This window comes from Macrobrachium rosenbergii, chromosome 22 (assembly GCF_040412425.1).
Source record: "Macrobrachium rosenbergii isolate ZJJX-2024 chromosome 22, ASM4041242v1, whole genome shotgun sequence".
Taxonomy (NCBI): domain Eukaryota; kingdom Metazoa; phylum Arthropoda; class Malacostraca; order Decapoda; family Palaemonidae; genus Macrobrachium; species Macrobrachium rosenbergii.
The window spans coordinates 11,755,243-11,772,096 of record NC_089762.1 but is presented as its reverse complement, the minus strand read 5'-3'; the positions used below and the strand labels follow the sequence as shown (position 1 = coordinate 11,772,096).

General features: G+C 36.4%; 1 protein-coding gene across 8 annotated transcripts in view; it reads right to left on the bottom strand.

Moving 5' to 3' along the window:
* The window catches only part of norpA (no receptor potential A), a 699,095-nt gene that overhangs the window by 608,115 nt on the left and 74,126 nt on the right, over nucleotides 1-16,854 (bottom strand). For 2 of the 8 annotated variants that reach the window (XM_067124209.1, XM_067124210.1), the window contains exon 2: nucleotides 4,452-4,520. The exons of the other annotated variants lie outside the window; for them this stretch is intronic. The gene's annotated coding sequence lies outside the window, so the exon portion shown is untranslated. The remainder of the gene's footprint in view (nucleotides 1-4,451; nucleotides 4,521-16,854) is intronic. 8 annotated transcript variants of the gene reach the window in all.

Here is a 16,854-nt window from a genome sequence, read left to right as displayed (position 1 = left end):
ATACACAACACACACACAATATATATATATATATATATATATATATATATATATATATATATATATATATATGTGTGTGTGTGTGTGTGTGTTAAGAGAGAGAGAGAGAGAGAGAGAGAGAGAGAGAGAGAGAGAGAGAGAGAGAGAGGGAAGTTTACTGAGCACTATACTTTTAACGGCAATTCATAAAATCCGATGTACAAAAAGAAGTCTCTTTGGGACACATACAAATGATGCACAACACTCCAAACCTTAAAAGATTTTCTGAATGTACTTAAAAAGGAAATTTCTCACTGAATCAACAGGGCAGCTTGCCTAAGAAATCTTAGAAATGGAATAATAAAGCTGAAATGATATGGTGTATGAGGAAAACATTTCCAAACGTGAGGGAAATGTTACATACAGGAAAAAGTTGGTCATAGAACTAAAATCGTTAAATTCAATATCAATTAATCTAAAGGACGAGTAAAAAAAGCGCGGCTTATCTTTATTTGTCATAATAATCATAACTGTCTGACTGTATAGCACACTCCATACTGTACATTGCATTGTATGAAGTACAGAATTATACAATTTAATTCAGGGATTTCAAATGAAAACAAAAGCATCGATATTATCTAATCTCTTTTCTATGTGTCATCTCACTTTTCTGATGGGTAGATAGATGCCAAAGATCTTTGAACATTCTAAACATCTACATCCTTACATACGAAACGGCGCACCGCCCCAAAAACCGAACCAAAAGCACGTCCATCCATCATGCAAGAGACAAGAAGCCCTCAGAAGTCTTATCTCAGCAAAATAATGAATAAAAGAAAACCTTGATTTCATCCAGATAAGGACCCATCTCTCTGGCTAATAAAATCTTCCTTGGCGTGGCCAGTCACTCCACAAAATTTTATTGAAATCCATCCTTAACTTTTTCATATAGTGTCCACAGACAGAGAAACAAATACTAAAAAAAAAAAGGATGAATATTCACTTTCGTCCTCGAACTTCCTTTGCCGCAGTATTCAAGTCAACCAGATATCACAAAACAAATAACAGTCTCGGGTAAATACCTTAAAAACACTACTTACAAAATTCTTTAACAATAAAAAAAATTTCCATTACAACCTTGTGTGTCTCTACATTTTACATGTGAAAAACTTGAGCAATAAAACTGAGATATTCAGAAAAAAAAGAAGGGAAACTTTCCAAGAAAGTTTCTAGACGAGTAAAACTTCTCTGTCCTAGTTATTCTATGTATTCGAATAATACCACGCCAACATATACCACCCCAACATAACTTGAAAATAAACAAAAAATTTATATTCTCCAAAATGTTAAACTATCTTTAGATATTCAGGATGTTGCCATAACGACAGACTGCAGATGATGAAGTGAAAACCGACGATGAGAAATTAAACTGAAACATTACCTTCTTATACAATATGAATCGCCGTGTGACAAGCTAGAATTGCCTGTTAATCTAAACAACGTCCTGAGCACCAATGTTCATCTAAAATTCAAGATACCCGAAACAAAATATTAGTAAGCATTGAACTCCTTCCGAGTGGCAATCGTTATCTAATATATATGGCGCATGAATAACAATTGCTTTGTGGAATACAGGTCGCATGAATACCAACTGCTCTCTGAAAAAAGGATGCATAACGTTCGAATACTTATTGCTATCAGAAACATAGGAGACGCTTGAATACCAGCTGATATCTGAAATACAGGACACATGAACACTAACTGCTGTCTGAAATACAAACGCCTGAACACCAACTGCAATCAGAAATACAAGAAGCATGAATACCAGTTTCTGTCTGAAACACAGAAGGCTTGAAAACCAATTGCTATCTCAGATACAGGATGCATGATTGTCAGTTCCTATCTGACGTACAAGATGCTTGAATACCAAATGCTGTCTCAAATACAAGAAGCCTGAATACCAATTCATGACTGAAATACAAGACGTTTCCATACCAATTACTACCTAAATATTGTACACCAGGTGTTAACCAGATTTCGAGGTTCCCTCTTTCTTTCAAGTATAATTCTCAATTCAGAAATATAGGACTCATGAATACCAACTGCTGTCTGAAATATAGGACGCTTGAATTCCAACTGCAAACAGAAGTACAGTACATGACACATGAATACCAATTGCAGTTTAAAACACAGGACACATGAATACCAATTACTATCTGCAATACAGGATTATTCAATACCAGGTGCCATCTCATATACAGGATGCTTGAACACCAATTGCTATCTTTAATAAGGGATGCTTGATTACCAGTTACTATCTGAAATGCTGGACACTGGAATACCTGACGCTTGAATACCAACTGCCATCTGAAATATAGGAAGCCTGAATACCATTTGCCATCTGAAATACAGGACGCCTGAACACCATCTGCTATCTGTCGTACAGGCCGATTGAATACCAGTTACTATCTGAAATACAGGATGCTTGAACACAAGCCACCTTCTCTATAATGAAAGACACTGTCCTGCCAACCCCTGCAGCTCTCTTTGATCAAGGAATCCTTTCCCAGGATGCTTGAACACCAATTACTATCTGAAATACAGGATGCTTGAACACCAATTACTATCTGAAATACAGGATGCTTGAACACCAATTACTATCTGAAATACAGGATGCTTGAACACCAATTACTATCTGAAATACAGGATGCTTGAACACCAATTACTATCTGAAATACAGGATGCTTGAACACCAATTACTATCTGAAACACAAGACGCTTGAACGCCAATTACTATCTGAAATACAGGATGCTTGAACGCCAATTACTATCTGAAATACAAGATGCTTGAACGCCAATTACTATCTGAAATACAGAACGTCTGAATACTAATTGCCCTCTGACATGCAGAACGCTTTAACACCAGTTATCTGAAATACAGGATGTATGAATAACAATTGTTATCTGAAATACAGGATACATGAAAACTAATTGTTAGATTGGTGACAGGTTATAATTTGGCAGTTACTTTATGAAAAACGAAACATAAAAAAAAAAAATCTTGAAACAATTTCACCTGAAGCAACTTTAGAATACTGCAAATAGGGATGTAAGATACCCAGCATTTTGACCTTTACCAACAATAATTAATTATCCAGGATTCGGGACATCTCTTCTAAATCAACACGGCAGCCACAGTGAATACCTAGAATTCCCCTTCTGAAGCACAAGCCACCTTTCCTGTAATGAAAGACACTGTCCTGCCAACCCCTGCAGCTCTCTTTGATCAAGGAATCCTTTCCCAGCCAAAGAAAACTGCCGTCTAGTTATCAAGAGCCGCTATATCATAACGCAGGATTGTTTGCAAAAATAAATAACTATTACTCTTTACAGAAATAAAGGTTATCAGTATGCTTCTTTATATTAATAACGATTACTTTTTACTTTAAGAATTGTACACAAATTTTATATTTACGGAATCAATAATAATTCGTTTTATTATAAATTGTGGTAAGAATCACTTCTGAATAAAATAATGACAATCAAAGCGCCTTGTGCAAATGATAATAATAAAATAATAAATAACTCTCACTAAAGGATTGTTAAAAGAATCGTTGTCTGAGAATCATGCATTTTTGATGTAAGGGTGGCTAACGACAGAAAAATCCGATTCGATTAATGATAACAGAATAAAGGAAAGTGCTTCTTTTTAGCAAGCAAATCCGTAGTTGTTGAAATAGAGCGCCAACGAAAGAGCACCGACGATCTTCTAAAGCTCAACGTGAATTTAACAAAACCTTTTCCTGGAAAAAAAAATGTTCTATTGGTCTTGTCATTTGAAAAAAAAATTAAAATCAGCATAATAATTCCTCTAAAAACCACAAACAAAGATTTACAGGTCGAGGAACGTAAAATCACTCAATTTACGAGGCGCTGTTTAACTTCATGGCATTATCACAGGCTTCCAAAATCGCATAAAAAATGCGTAAGTCTATAACGCTCTCAATAATAAGGGTCTTTGACAAAATATGTCAAAGTTACACATAACAGTTGCAGCGCTAGAAGTACATCGTTCAAAGGCTTTTCTTCACAACGCTTACCCCGTCTCCCCTGGTTATGACTCACTCCTATCAACACCTGCTAAAATCTTCCACAAGCCGTTTTCCGGAGAGCGAAAGATGATTCATGGCTAAGCGACAGAGCAGTTTATCGGTGTAGCAGAAATGACTTTCGACCTTTAAGTGCAGAGGAAAGATTGAGAGTGACTAAATAACTCCTTCTCCCCAACCGGCCCCCACCCCCCTTTTTTTTTTTTACAGTACACCCTGAACGTCCATAATTCTTTATGTTTGATATAGGCCTGTGAATAAGTCAAACAAACAGGATTGAAATTTCTTTGTCATTCGCTATGCTCACAAATTCAAAAACATAAACGGGTCAAGGACCTCTTGCGCGTCATACATATCACTTACCTTCAAATGTCACGTGGTGTCGAACACTTTTTCTCAAAATCTGAGATGGAACACAAACAACCGCTTTACCTGCAAATATAAGACAGTGGTAATTAGAAAAACAAAATGAGAGAGAGAGAGAGAGAGAGAGAGAGAGAGAGAGAGAGAGACTGGTTGACTATAGACACAACATTAACGGTCATTGACCCCTAAAAGGAAAAATTGAAAAAATAGGACCGATAAGGGATATCGAGAATATATACCATTATCAATGTACCACTCCGTTTCATACATTACAATGACTTAATTACATTCAGTAACATATTTGCAAACTCCTAAATAATTATTATAATCCCGAAAGCACATTCACATGAAAGGTGAGCCATTAATTAACTCTATATCAATAACATCACCAGAGCCGCATGACCAATCACTTCATTGCTCGGGGCAACGTTGGTACCTTCCCATTGCGAAACACTAAACGCTGCACTTACGGCTGTATTGGGTTCCAATCCAGCCAATCACACTAAAAGGGGGCGGCGCTTCGTTTGCTTTGGTGAACGTATATTGAGAAATTCGGAAACATATTCTCCCGTTATATGTAACTTACAAGAAATTGCAAAAGCAAATTTAGTGCCATTATTTATTCTAGAAAAGGACGCTTGGTCAAACTACGGTATATATTTAACTACGTCATTATCCGATGCAAGAAATGTTTACAAACGAGAAAGTAAAGATTACACTGACTTCTGAAGACACAGGATAGCAAGTGAGCTATTTCAGCGAGCGACAAAGACAGCGATTAAAAAACAGAACAATTCCCATTAATCTTTTAGGTCATGAAGACGAACAGTCACTTTTCCTATCTGTTTCAACGATTGAAAAGAACAAAGAAAAAATCGGAGTATGGGATGGAACACAGGTCATGGTATGTGCAATCACCTCATACCCTAGATTAAAATTATTTCAGAGTTAAAGGCAATTTGATGTTAACGTGTTACTGCACGGTATAAACACACATATGCACACTTACACACACACAGACGCACACAAACACATGCACACATATATAGAGGAAAGGTCAAGATCATATTCTAACTCTGTCCAGATAACGTTAATAGCAATCATTCTGAGCCACGGCGAACGACATATTACAAATGCGACATTTCTAAGCGCAATGTTACCACCTTGAAATGAAAGGAGGAGAAAAAGAGAAGATGAGAAGTCCAACCAAACCCAAAATCTTGGCTTCCAGGACGAGACAGCCAGGAAGGTACGCCGAACGGGTGACAAGCGAAACACCATTGGAATGTAAATGTTAGGTGCTCTCTCGCTCTCAAGTCACTCCTATAAAGGCTTTTCGTCACTCTGCGATGTATCTCGAAATCCACAGCATCAAATATCACAGCACGGAGCCATTCTAGTAGACAGAACAGGAGTGAGGCATCAAAAGAAAGGCTTCCTTTAAACAGATGAGGAGAGAAGCGCCTTACGAAGAATGAGAGCGATTGGCGAAATTCACACCACTTCACTGTGATGGCGTTAAAACGTAACAACTCTGGTTCATATTATTATCCTCACAATATTACTGCAAATATTGTCAAACAATCAATCTAGAGTACTAAATAAAAAGGAAACTTTTCATATTTTTTTTATAAAGTAATAGCAATATGTTAATCTACAGCAGTTGCTCATAGTTTTTGAGATCACGCCTTCCTAAATTATTCTTGATTGAATGAATCCTAACTGGAGTTTCTTACATGTTATTGTACCAAGTCATTGAAGTCTACTTCGGGTAGTTTCTATATTTATTCAACAAACATACACATGTATAAATATACATACAGTATATACATATATGCATATGTGTGTGCGTGTGAGTGTGTGTTTGTGTGTCATATCAGTGTGCGTGTATAAGTTCATATATGTGTAAATGCTTAATCACAAAAACACTCAGTTGGTTGATGATAATATGGGAAAGACATTAACCTAAGCACTGTACAAAATACCACAAAATACCATTAGCTATTATCAATAACCTTAATGATAGAAAACCCCGTTAAAGTGGTAATGATGTGGGTAAGGCATATCTTAGCAGCCGAACCCCACGAGTGATCAATAATAATTAAGAGGACTGAATCATTCTTTCACCTTTAACTGCAGTGACAAATAACTAGCCATAGCTCTTCTGTACTAACACACTAAAAGTAAATACTGCACATTAACCTGAATAAAATGACAAAAAATAAACCTGTTATTGCCTGTCATAACTACACCTCAGAGCCACTTCTACTTGTAAACTTAATTTTGTTCCACGCCCTCCCACCCTCGAGCATGGGTAAGGGACAGACTAATTAGCTGTGAAATGAAGAATGCTAGAGAAGAGGAGGAGGAGGGAGGAGGAGAAGGAGGCTAGGGGGAAGGGGAAAGGAGAAGGAACTACGAGATCCAAAGTCAGGGTCAATTAGTTACAAGTGGCGAGACAGAGAAGAAGAAAAAAGGGAAAAAGAGGCGGGACGGAGTGTGTTTTCGTCTTCAAACGGAAGTGGCTGGAGGCCCTTGAAGTCAAACCAAAAATAAGCTTTTATTCCAAGGCCCTCATTTCAAGCTTAAATGGATGCGACAACTGGTCTCCTTACCGAAAGTGGTGGGGGAGGTGACGGGTGGCAACGATGAGTTTTGGGCAGCTGTCTAAAATCATTTTATGGTTCTCTTTAAAAAAAATGATGAAACATAATCAGGAAAACGTGGAAGATTACTCTTGAGTGAAAGTCATATCTGATATATATATATATATATATATATATATATATATATATATATATATATATATATATATATATATATATATATATATATATATATATATATATATATATATAACGCAGATGAGAATCTAATATTAACAAAAGCCGTCAGTTCTTTCTTTAAGGACTATTATTACCATTACTACTGCTGTTCCAGCTATAATAATCACATTAAGCCAGCATTTTTTCTACAAAAATCATGATAAGAGAGAGAGAGAGAGAGAGAGAGAGAGAGAGAGAGAGAGAGAGAGAGAGAGAGAGAGAGAGAGAAAGGGGAAATACAAGCCATGCAAGGGTGGCTAGCTGGTCAGGCCCATCACTTCAAAAACAGATTTCCTATGGCAGGGGGAGGTGATAGGGATGGAGGAACCCCAAGCTGACAGGAGCTTTAATTCCGCGATGAATGCTGAAAGATGTGATGGGTGATGTTAAGGTTAGGGGAAGACTTTGGGATATTAGTCAAAAGCTAAGAGAGGGAGAGAAAATTTTTCAAGTGCCTGAACTACGCTTTCAGGAACACACAGATTTTGTGTATATATATGTATATGTTGCAGTCAACACGCGTAATCAGTCATTACGTGTAATGACTGAAATTTCAGTCATCACGCGTAATGCAATTTAGGGACATTTGATCCCCAGGAGCTAGTACTAAACACGGCGAAATACATTTGACCCCCAGGGACTAGTACTAAACCCGGCGAAACAGTGTAGGTGACTCACTGTTTCGCCGTGTTTAGTACTAGCTCCTGGGGGATCAAATGTCCCCTAAGTGCATTACGCGTGATGACTGAAATTTCAGTCATTACGCGTAATGACTGATTATTGTTGACTGTGTTGATATATATATATATATATATATATATATATATATATATATATATATATATATATATATATATATATATATATATATATATATATATAAATATACACTGTAATATCTAAGCCAGATAAGGGTAACGGCACTGTTATATTAAACAGAACTGATTATGTCGAAAAGATGGAAGCTGTACTCCCTGACAATTCAAAATTTATGAAATGTCCTCAAGAACTTATATATAAAACAATCCTGAATACAGAAGACGAGATCAGTTACCAATTAAGAAAGTTCAGAAATAATGGTTCTATTAGTGAAGAAGTAGATAACAAGTTGTTTGTAAGTGGGTCTTCACCATCAATATTGTACGGTCTACCACAAGTTCATAAAAATGGAAAACCATTAAGGCCTATTCTGTCCGCCTTTAAAGCACCATCCTATAAACTAGCGAAATTTCTAATCAGTTTTCTGCAGCCATTGACAAAAAATCAGTATATATTAAAAAACACGTATGACTTCAAGAACATCATCAATTCTTATGAAATACCCAAGGTGCAGTGCTAGCAAGCTTTGACATTACCTCCCTGTTCACAAACGTTCCTATCAAAGACACAGTTGATTTAGTTTTGAACTTTTTTTCAATAACATTGAACAAGTGAGAAATATTTAAAAGAATGCTTTTAAAATGCTTCTTAGCTTATGCATAAACGATAACCACTTTTTATTCAATAATTTGCACTACAAACAGTTTGAGGGTTTTGCCATGGGATCTCCACTTTCAGCCCCTATGGCCAAGATATTTCGGTTTTCATGAAAAAGGATGGCTTGATGATTGTCCCCTAGAGTTTAAACCAATCATTTACTACAGGTATGTTGACGACACATTTTTGGTTTTCAGGCATCTAACGCATCTACCTTCACTTTTCAAAAAGGCTAAACTCACATCTTTGTATAACTTCCTCAACGACAGCACTTCAGTTTTCAACATAGTTACAATGCAAACAAATAAGCACATTACCTTAGTCCTTTTGTAATATATAAACACAATGGTTGAAGAACACATATATTTTAGGACCATACACAAAATATACATTTCGTGGGAGAGTTTTATAAAACTTATATATTTAGGTGAGCAACCAGTATACCCTTCTATGTGAATTGAGAGAAAGAGATAGAGAGGGACTTATTATGTCTTTAAAACCCCGTAACAGAATAACTGTGTTAGCCCACTACCCTGCTTTTATCTTCAAGCCTAAGTTGCCAATTAGCCACTTCAAATCTTCGAATATCCTGAGCTCCTTCATATACATTCTAGAATACAGAATACTCAAAGAATACACATAGGGAATACACAGAAAGAATACACACAGCGAATACACTAAGAGAATTCCAAGGCCTGGGAAAAGGTATGGGTTCTTATCTCGGATGACTGACATTTCCTGCTCTTAGTTAACCACCTGGGTAAACAGAAATAAATTTGCAAACGATCTGGCAAAGAAAGCCCTGTCAACATGTCAGACCTATCTCTCCTCCCTTATCCTTCTACTCAGAATACGGAATACATAATAAGACATAGAGAAAAATAATAATTACAGAACAGACATACATGATAAACATGTAACAAGCATTCGGACCAAGACCTGTCACTTGTCAAAGATAGGCAAAGTGACCCTTCCAATAAGCCCTTTGGTCAAATACAGGTAGGTACACAAGAAATGGTTATCTGATAATATTTCCAGAATCTCTCTCTCTCTCTCTACAGGCTTTAAACTTTAACTCCCATGGACGAGGTGCATTAAAAACATAAACGAATAGACATTACAAAGTCACCTCAAAACATATGAAATAGCTGAAAAATATATCAAAATACAGAACACAAGAGTCATCTGCGAGAAATAAAGACATCTCAAAATTATAGACATCTAATCAAAACATACACAGTAGTCTCATATTATAATAATATATACATACTGTATATATATATATATATATATATATATATATATATATACAAATATAGTATATATATAAATATATATAATTACATATATAGATAAACATATATATATATATATATATATATATATATATATATATATACATATGTATATATATGCATGTATATAAAATATATATATAAATATATTTATACAAACATATAGATATATATAATATATATATATATATATATATATATATATATATATATATATATATATATATATATATAATTATATATAAATACATAAATATGAATAAATATATATATATATATATATATATATATATATATATATATATATAATTATTGTCACGAAGTGTCCAGTGTCTGATCTTCAGATTAAACCTGGTATCTAAGTGCTTGATATTTAATTACCAAACTTACTATTTATTCAACAATTATAGTTACCTCAAAACAGCCAAACACCTGAACCCTCATCACACATACAAACGACTGACTTCTCTAAAGGCAACAGTGATCCCTTATAAAACTTATCAATCATGCAAGAAAGCAGAGTAAGTTCATTAAAACAGGTGTGAGGTAAAATCAAAGGGCATCACTCCAACAATATTATAAAAGTCTAAGTATTTTTATTTACCTGGTTCGAGCTCACTTCAGTTACTTGAAGGAAAACATCTCACTTACCACTCTATATCTAATTCAAATAAAAATTTCTGGTGGGTCAATAAATGAAACTCTGATATAACAATTTTACATACAAAAATTTATTCCTAAATTCAAAGAATATACATGACATTAACAGTCTCACGGAAATTTATTATTACTTGAAAACAAAACAAAATTGGATTAAATCTGAATTAATCATCAGTCAAAATTAAATCAGAAATTAATTTATTAATTAATCATAAAATTATTCAAGTAAATTTTAAATTGTTAAGTAACAAAAGTTTATTGAAAGGAAATACAAGTAAATTAATGCCCATGTGTTAAACAAAATAAGGCAATTAAATCAATCATATAAAAATGTGGATACAAAAGACAGAAATATACTCTGCAAAAAAATTAAATACCAAAAAATGCAAAGCAAAGCATTAAGGTAATAGCAAACACACCACATATATGTAAAACTCTTTAAAAGATAAAGCATAAAACATACAACATGAAAAAGTATTAAAAAGGGAAAATTTAGATTTGCATAGAACCACTGTAAATATTATTTTTAGTGCACTACAAACCCAATAATTGTTACAATACCTTGGTACCAATTCCTTAGTGTTTTTTAATTAGGCACCATTACGAACACTCAATAAAATACACTGTTCAGAGGACTCAGACACATTTACTAAGGAATTAAACAGTTAAAGGTCATGAGTGACCATCGTCTACCAAAATATCAATTATGTTGCAACAGGACACATGAAGTCCCGAGAGAGAGAGAGAGAGAGAGAGAGAGAGAGAGAGAACCGCATCTCTTTTCAGCATGACTACTGGTCTCAGAATGAATCCCTCTGTATGGGCATGGCTGTCCATACGAGTGTGTGGACAGGTCTTAGACGAGATTTTTTATTTTAAAAACTCTTTAAAAACGATAATTAGAGAGGAAGTGGAATTGCAGTTAATAATAATATTTATTATTACATAGTTTCAAAACAAAAGAATCTCTAGTTACTATAATAAAGCAAAAAGATATCGTCTAATGGAAAATTCCTGAATGATGTTAGGCAACTTACGTAATAGAATTTTCCACCCAACAGTGTTCTGATCGAGATGATCGGGTCATATAGGAATGCGTTACTTCAGCAGTTTTGAATACTGACTAAACAGGTTGCCTCTTTGTAGAGAACAACCACTCTCTGTCTCTCCCTCCACGCAAATATTGTCCTTATAAACCATACAGGGTTTAATCACACTGACTTTACGCTAAATCTGTTATGGCACTTGCACATCTGAATACAAAATTATACAGTACACAACAATACACACATACACACCATGACTAAGGGGAGATTACTGCATTATGAAAACTACAGCATAAGACTCCTCCCCCCAGAAGATTGGTTATCCCGGGGTTGAATCACAACAGGATAAGCAATCTGCCACCACATTTTTCTTATCTGAAATATGCTGTACTTTAATATTATAGGGTTGCAAGCACAGAGACCTACGGGTGAGTCTCTGGTTGTGATTCTTGATCCGCTGTAAAAACGTGATCGGATTGTGATCAGACAGCTCTAAAATTTCTTCATTTCTAGGTCTGTTCACATATACTTCAAACTTTTTCAATGCTGTGATTAAGGCTAAAGTTTCTTTTTCTATCATGGAATACACTTTCTGATGCTTTTTCAATTTCGAAGACATGAAACATATGGGATGCAAAAGTTCACTTTCATCTTCTTGAAGTAGTAGAGCTCCAATTCCACAGCCAGAGGCATCAACTTGTATCATAAATTTCTTATTGAAGTCTGGAGCCCAAAGTACTGGTTTTGAAGTTAAAATGGATTTTACCTTCTCAAAGGATTCTTGACATTCTGTAGTCCAAACAAACTTAGCTTTGGGACTAGTTAAGTCTGTTAAGGGGGCTACTACAGCTGAGAAATTCGGGCAGAAACGTCAATAGAATCCTGCCGTGCCCAAAAATCTCTGTAGCCGTTTTCTAGTAGTAGGTGGGGTAGCCTTATGGATATCTTCTACATTAGCATTTACTGGAGCGAGAAGGCCTTTCCCAACTTCAAACCCAAAATACTGCACAGTTGCCTTCCCGAACTCACTCTTCTCTAGGTTGACTGTTAGTCCTGCTTCCCTTAGTTTCTTGAAAACTTCCCTAAGGATCTTCAGATGTTCTTCCCATGCTGTAGAGTAAATGACTATGTCATCCAGATATACACCTACTCCTTCTATGGATACTAGCAGTTGATCCATCACTCGTTGAAATGTTGCAGGTGCATTCATCACACCAAATGGCAGAACAGTATACTGATACAGTCCAAAAGAAGTAATAAAAGCTGACAGAAACTTAGCATTCTGATCTAAGGGAATTTGATAATATCCCTTCAACAAGTCTATCTTGGAGACAAACTTGGCTTGCCCAGAATTATCAAGTAACTGATGTATAAGAGGCAAGGGATAATTGTTTGCCACACTGACGGAATTCAGTTTCCTGTAATCAGTACACATCCTAAACGAGCCATCCGGTTTCCTCACTAACACACATGGAGAACTGTAGTGACTTGAACTGGGTTCTGCTAATCCATGCTGTAACAAATATTTGACTTCTTTCTTCAAAACATCTCGATGATAAGGTGATAGGTGATAAGCTCTCTGTTTGAATGGTCTGCCATCTTCTTGGATCTTGATCTCATGCTTGGTCAGATCAGTACACCTAGGTACATCTGCAAATAGTTCTGTGAAACGTCTAATCACTTCATGCAATTCACCACCTTGCTCAACACTCAGATGTTTCAGTTTATCCTCCAAATTTTCCAAAATTGAAGAATCATTTATCTTGCTTTCAGCTCCCAATTCATATCCACCGTCATCTCCTGTAGTTGAAGTTGTCTGGGTTATTGACACAGTTTCCATTTTGGTTTCTGAGAAGTAAGGTTTTAAGAGGTGCACATGTATCTTCCTTTTTTGTCTTCGTCTTTCTGGTGTTTCAATCACATAAGTTCTATCACTTAATCTCTCAATTATCTTGTAAGGACCTTGAAACTTGTCGGAAAGGGGAAATCATCTTGACAGGTAAAAACACTAACACTTGTTGACCAATACTAAAACTTCTTAGCTTAGTCTTCTTATCATATCTCCTTTTCATTTTCTTTTGACTCAGTTTCAGATTTTCTAAACAGAATTTTCTAATCTCTTCCAGTCTTTTCCTCAAGTTCTTTACCTACTCTCCTTGGACATCCACTCGATTTTCTTCCCAATTTTCTGCAAGAATTTCCAACGGTCCTCTCATTCTCTATCAAAAATCATCTCGTTAGGTGAACAATCCATGCTTTATTGATAAGCATTCCTAATTCCAAATAACATCAATTGTACACCAACATCCCAGTCTGCCTGACTCATAACAATACTTAGTCAGCATACCTTTCAATGTCTGGTGAAACCTTTCCAAGGCTCCTTGAGTCTCTGGGTGATACGCAGTGGACAACTGTTGTTTCACTCCTAACAAGTTCATCACATCCTGAAACAGTTTGGAAGTAAAAGTGGTTCCTCTATCACTTTATACAATCTCTGGTATCCCAAACTTTGAGAAAAACTCCACTAGTTTCTCAGCAACTATCTTGGCAGATATGTTTCTAACAGGGATTGCCTCAGGATATCTTGTCACAGGACACATCAATGTTAACAGATATTCATGACCGTTCTTTGTCTTCGGCAGTGGTCCAATTATATCTATAATCATCTTGCTAAAGGGTTCTCCTTTAACTTCTATAGGTTGTAGGGGGGCTTTCTGAATGGTTTCATTTGGCTTTCCAGCTATCTAGCAGGTATGACACTCCCAACAGAACTTGCTAACATCCTTGTGAAGTCCAGGCCAGAAAAAATATTTAATGATCTTCTCCACAGTCTTCCTGATTCCCATATGTCCAGACTCATGAGCTACTGCTACTACTTGCTTCCTCAATGGATGTGGGATCAAAATTTAATGATATTCGCCCCATTCAGCATCTCCTGGTATATCTGCAGGTCTATGCTTCCTCATCAGCAAACCTTCCTTCGGATAATAACAGGTAGGAGTTTGTTGCATCTCTTCTTAATCAACAACTCTGAAAAACAACTGGGCTAATGATGCATCCTTCTTCTGCAGTTCCGTTAGCTTCTCTCTGGTCACCTGACCAACTTCAAGGGTTGAGCTCTCAATATCTGCTAACTCAGCTACTGTAGTTTCACTGTAATTTTCAGGAACATTTTGACTACTCAGAGTCTTTTCAGGGACAACAGCTTCTTCTTCGGAAACCTCTTCTTGGTCAGCATTAGGGGAAACATCATTTCCCTGGAACAACTCTTCTACACTCAACAATCCTTCACTTGATCCTTCTTGAGTGGGTAAATCCTCAATCTCTTCACTTACAGGCACAGTCTTCTTCATACTCCTAGTAGTCACACAGCTAGGAAACAGGTGGGGGTTATTCTTCTCCAAATCTACCGTAGGACTAATCCTCAATGGTTTATCTGTCACTATAGGACAAGGAGCAAATGGCACATTACCAACTTCATTACCTAACAGAACATGTACACCTTCAACAGCCAGTGAGTCCTTTACAGCAAAATCAACATCTCCTGTCACTAATTCACATGACAGGTGTAAGCGGAATATAGGAGTTACCTCTTCTCCTCCAATACCCTTCGAAATAACTGAATCTCCTGTGAGATTCTTCTCCAACGGGGGGGGGGGGGGGGGTGAGCACCACGGACTACTGCACTATGGTTGCTCCCTGTATCACGTAACACCTTGACTGGTACCTGCACACTTCCTCCTGGAGTTGTCAGCGTACCCTCATAGATATATGGCTTAAAAGCCTCCAAACTGCTCAGCCACTCACTGCTTGAAGTTACATTTCCGCTGGTTGCTAAACACTCAGCTTGTTTAGTCTCAGTCTTCACTGGAGTTTGACTCCTCCCCACACTGCTCTTTGTAGTCTGTTTCACCTGGTCACCTCTTACTACTTGACCAACTGGTTTGGACTGCCGATGTGTCTGATAACAATCCCAACTGAAATGTCCTGCTCTTCCACACCTGTAGCAGACAACACTAGGCTTCTGCAATTGCCTTGCAACATTATTATATGAGGATTTTACATTAGCTTGCTGAGGAATATTACCCGGCATTGACTTGGTATTATCACTTGTAGGATTCCCATTAAATCTGCTCCTGAAATTTGGATGAGACCTAAAACCTGTGCATTGACTCTGGTACTTAACATTATAGTTCCTTTTGCTACTGATGACATTGTAGTCTTCACTAAGTGTAGCAGCCTTGTCAAGTTTATTCACCTCTCTCCCTCTCAAATAGGCTCTTATGTGTTCAGGAATTCCCGTAAGATATTGTTCAAGAACAACTAATTCTTCAAGATCTTCAAATGTTTTAACTTTAGCAGCCTCCAACCATCGCTTAAAACATCTTACTTTGTAGGCATAATCTAAGAAAGTTATCTGGTCATCCTTTCTCAAAGATCTAAATCTTTCATTATAATATTCAGGGGTCATCTGGTAAACTTGTAGCACATTGTGCTTAAATACCTTGTACTCTTTACACTGATCAGCTGATAAGGCTAAATAGGCATTTCTTCCTTTACCAATGAGAACACTCTGTAACAAGACTGACCATTTATCCTCTGGCCATCCCATACCTGCAGCCACTTTTTCAAAGTGATCAAAAAACTCATCTGGAGCTTCTTCTGTAAACTTTGGAATTAACTTCTGCACTCTTACTACATCAAATGCAGGATCTGAATCACCTTGAGCAGGGTTAGATGGTGTTACGGGCAATTCAGTTGTAGTTTTCAACCTTTCCATCTCTCTCATGTGCCTAGTTATCTCTCCTTCTCCTTCTGCTATTTTCCTTAATTCTTCAGCAGCTTTCTCTTCTTCTCTTTCTTTTCTTTCTTGTTTTTCTCTGTCTTCTCTTTCTCTTTCTGTCTGCATTTTCAGCTTAATTAAATTTCCTTCTGCTTCTATACGTCTAAGCTCTGCTTCTGCATCACTTTTCTCTTTCTTTTGCTCATGTTTATCTGTAAGTTCTACCTCAGCTGCGTTCAACAACTCTTGTGCCTCTCCTAACTCTTCATTTATTTTACCAGAGTCCATCAATGCTTGGATTGCAATGCAATTTAT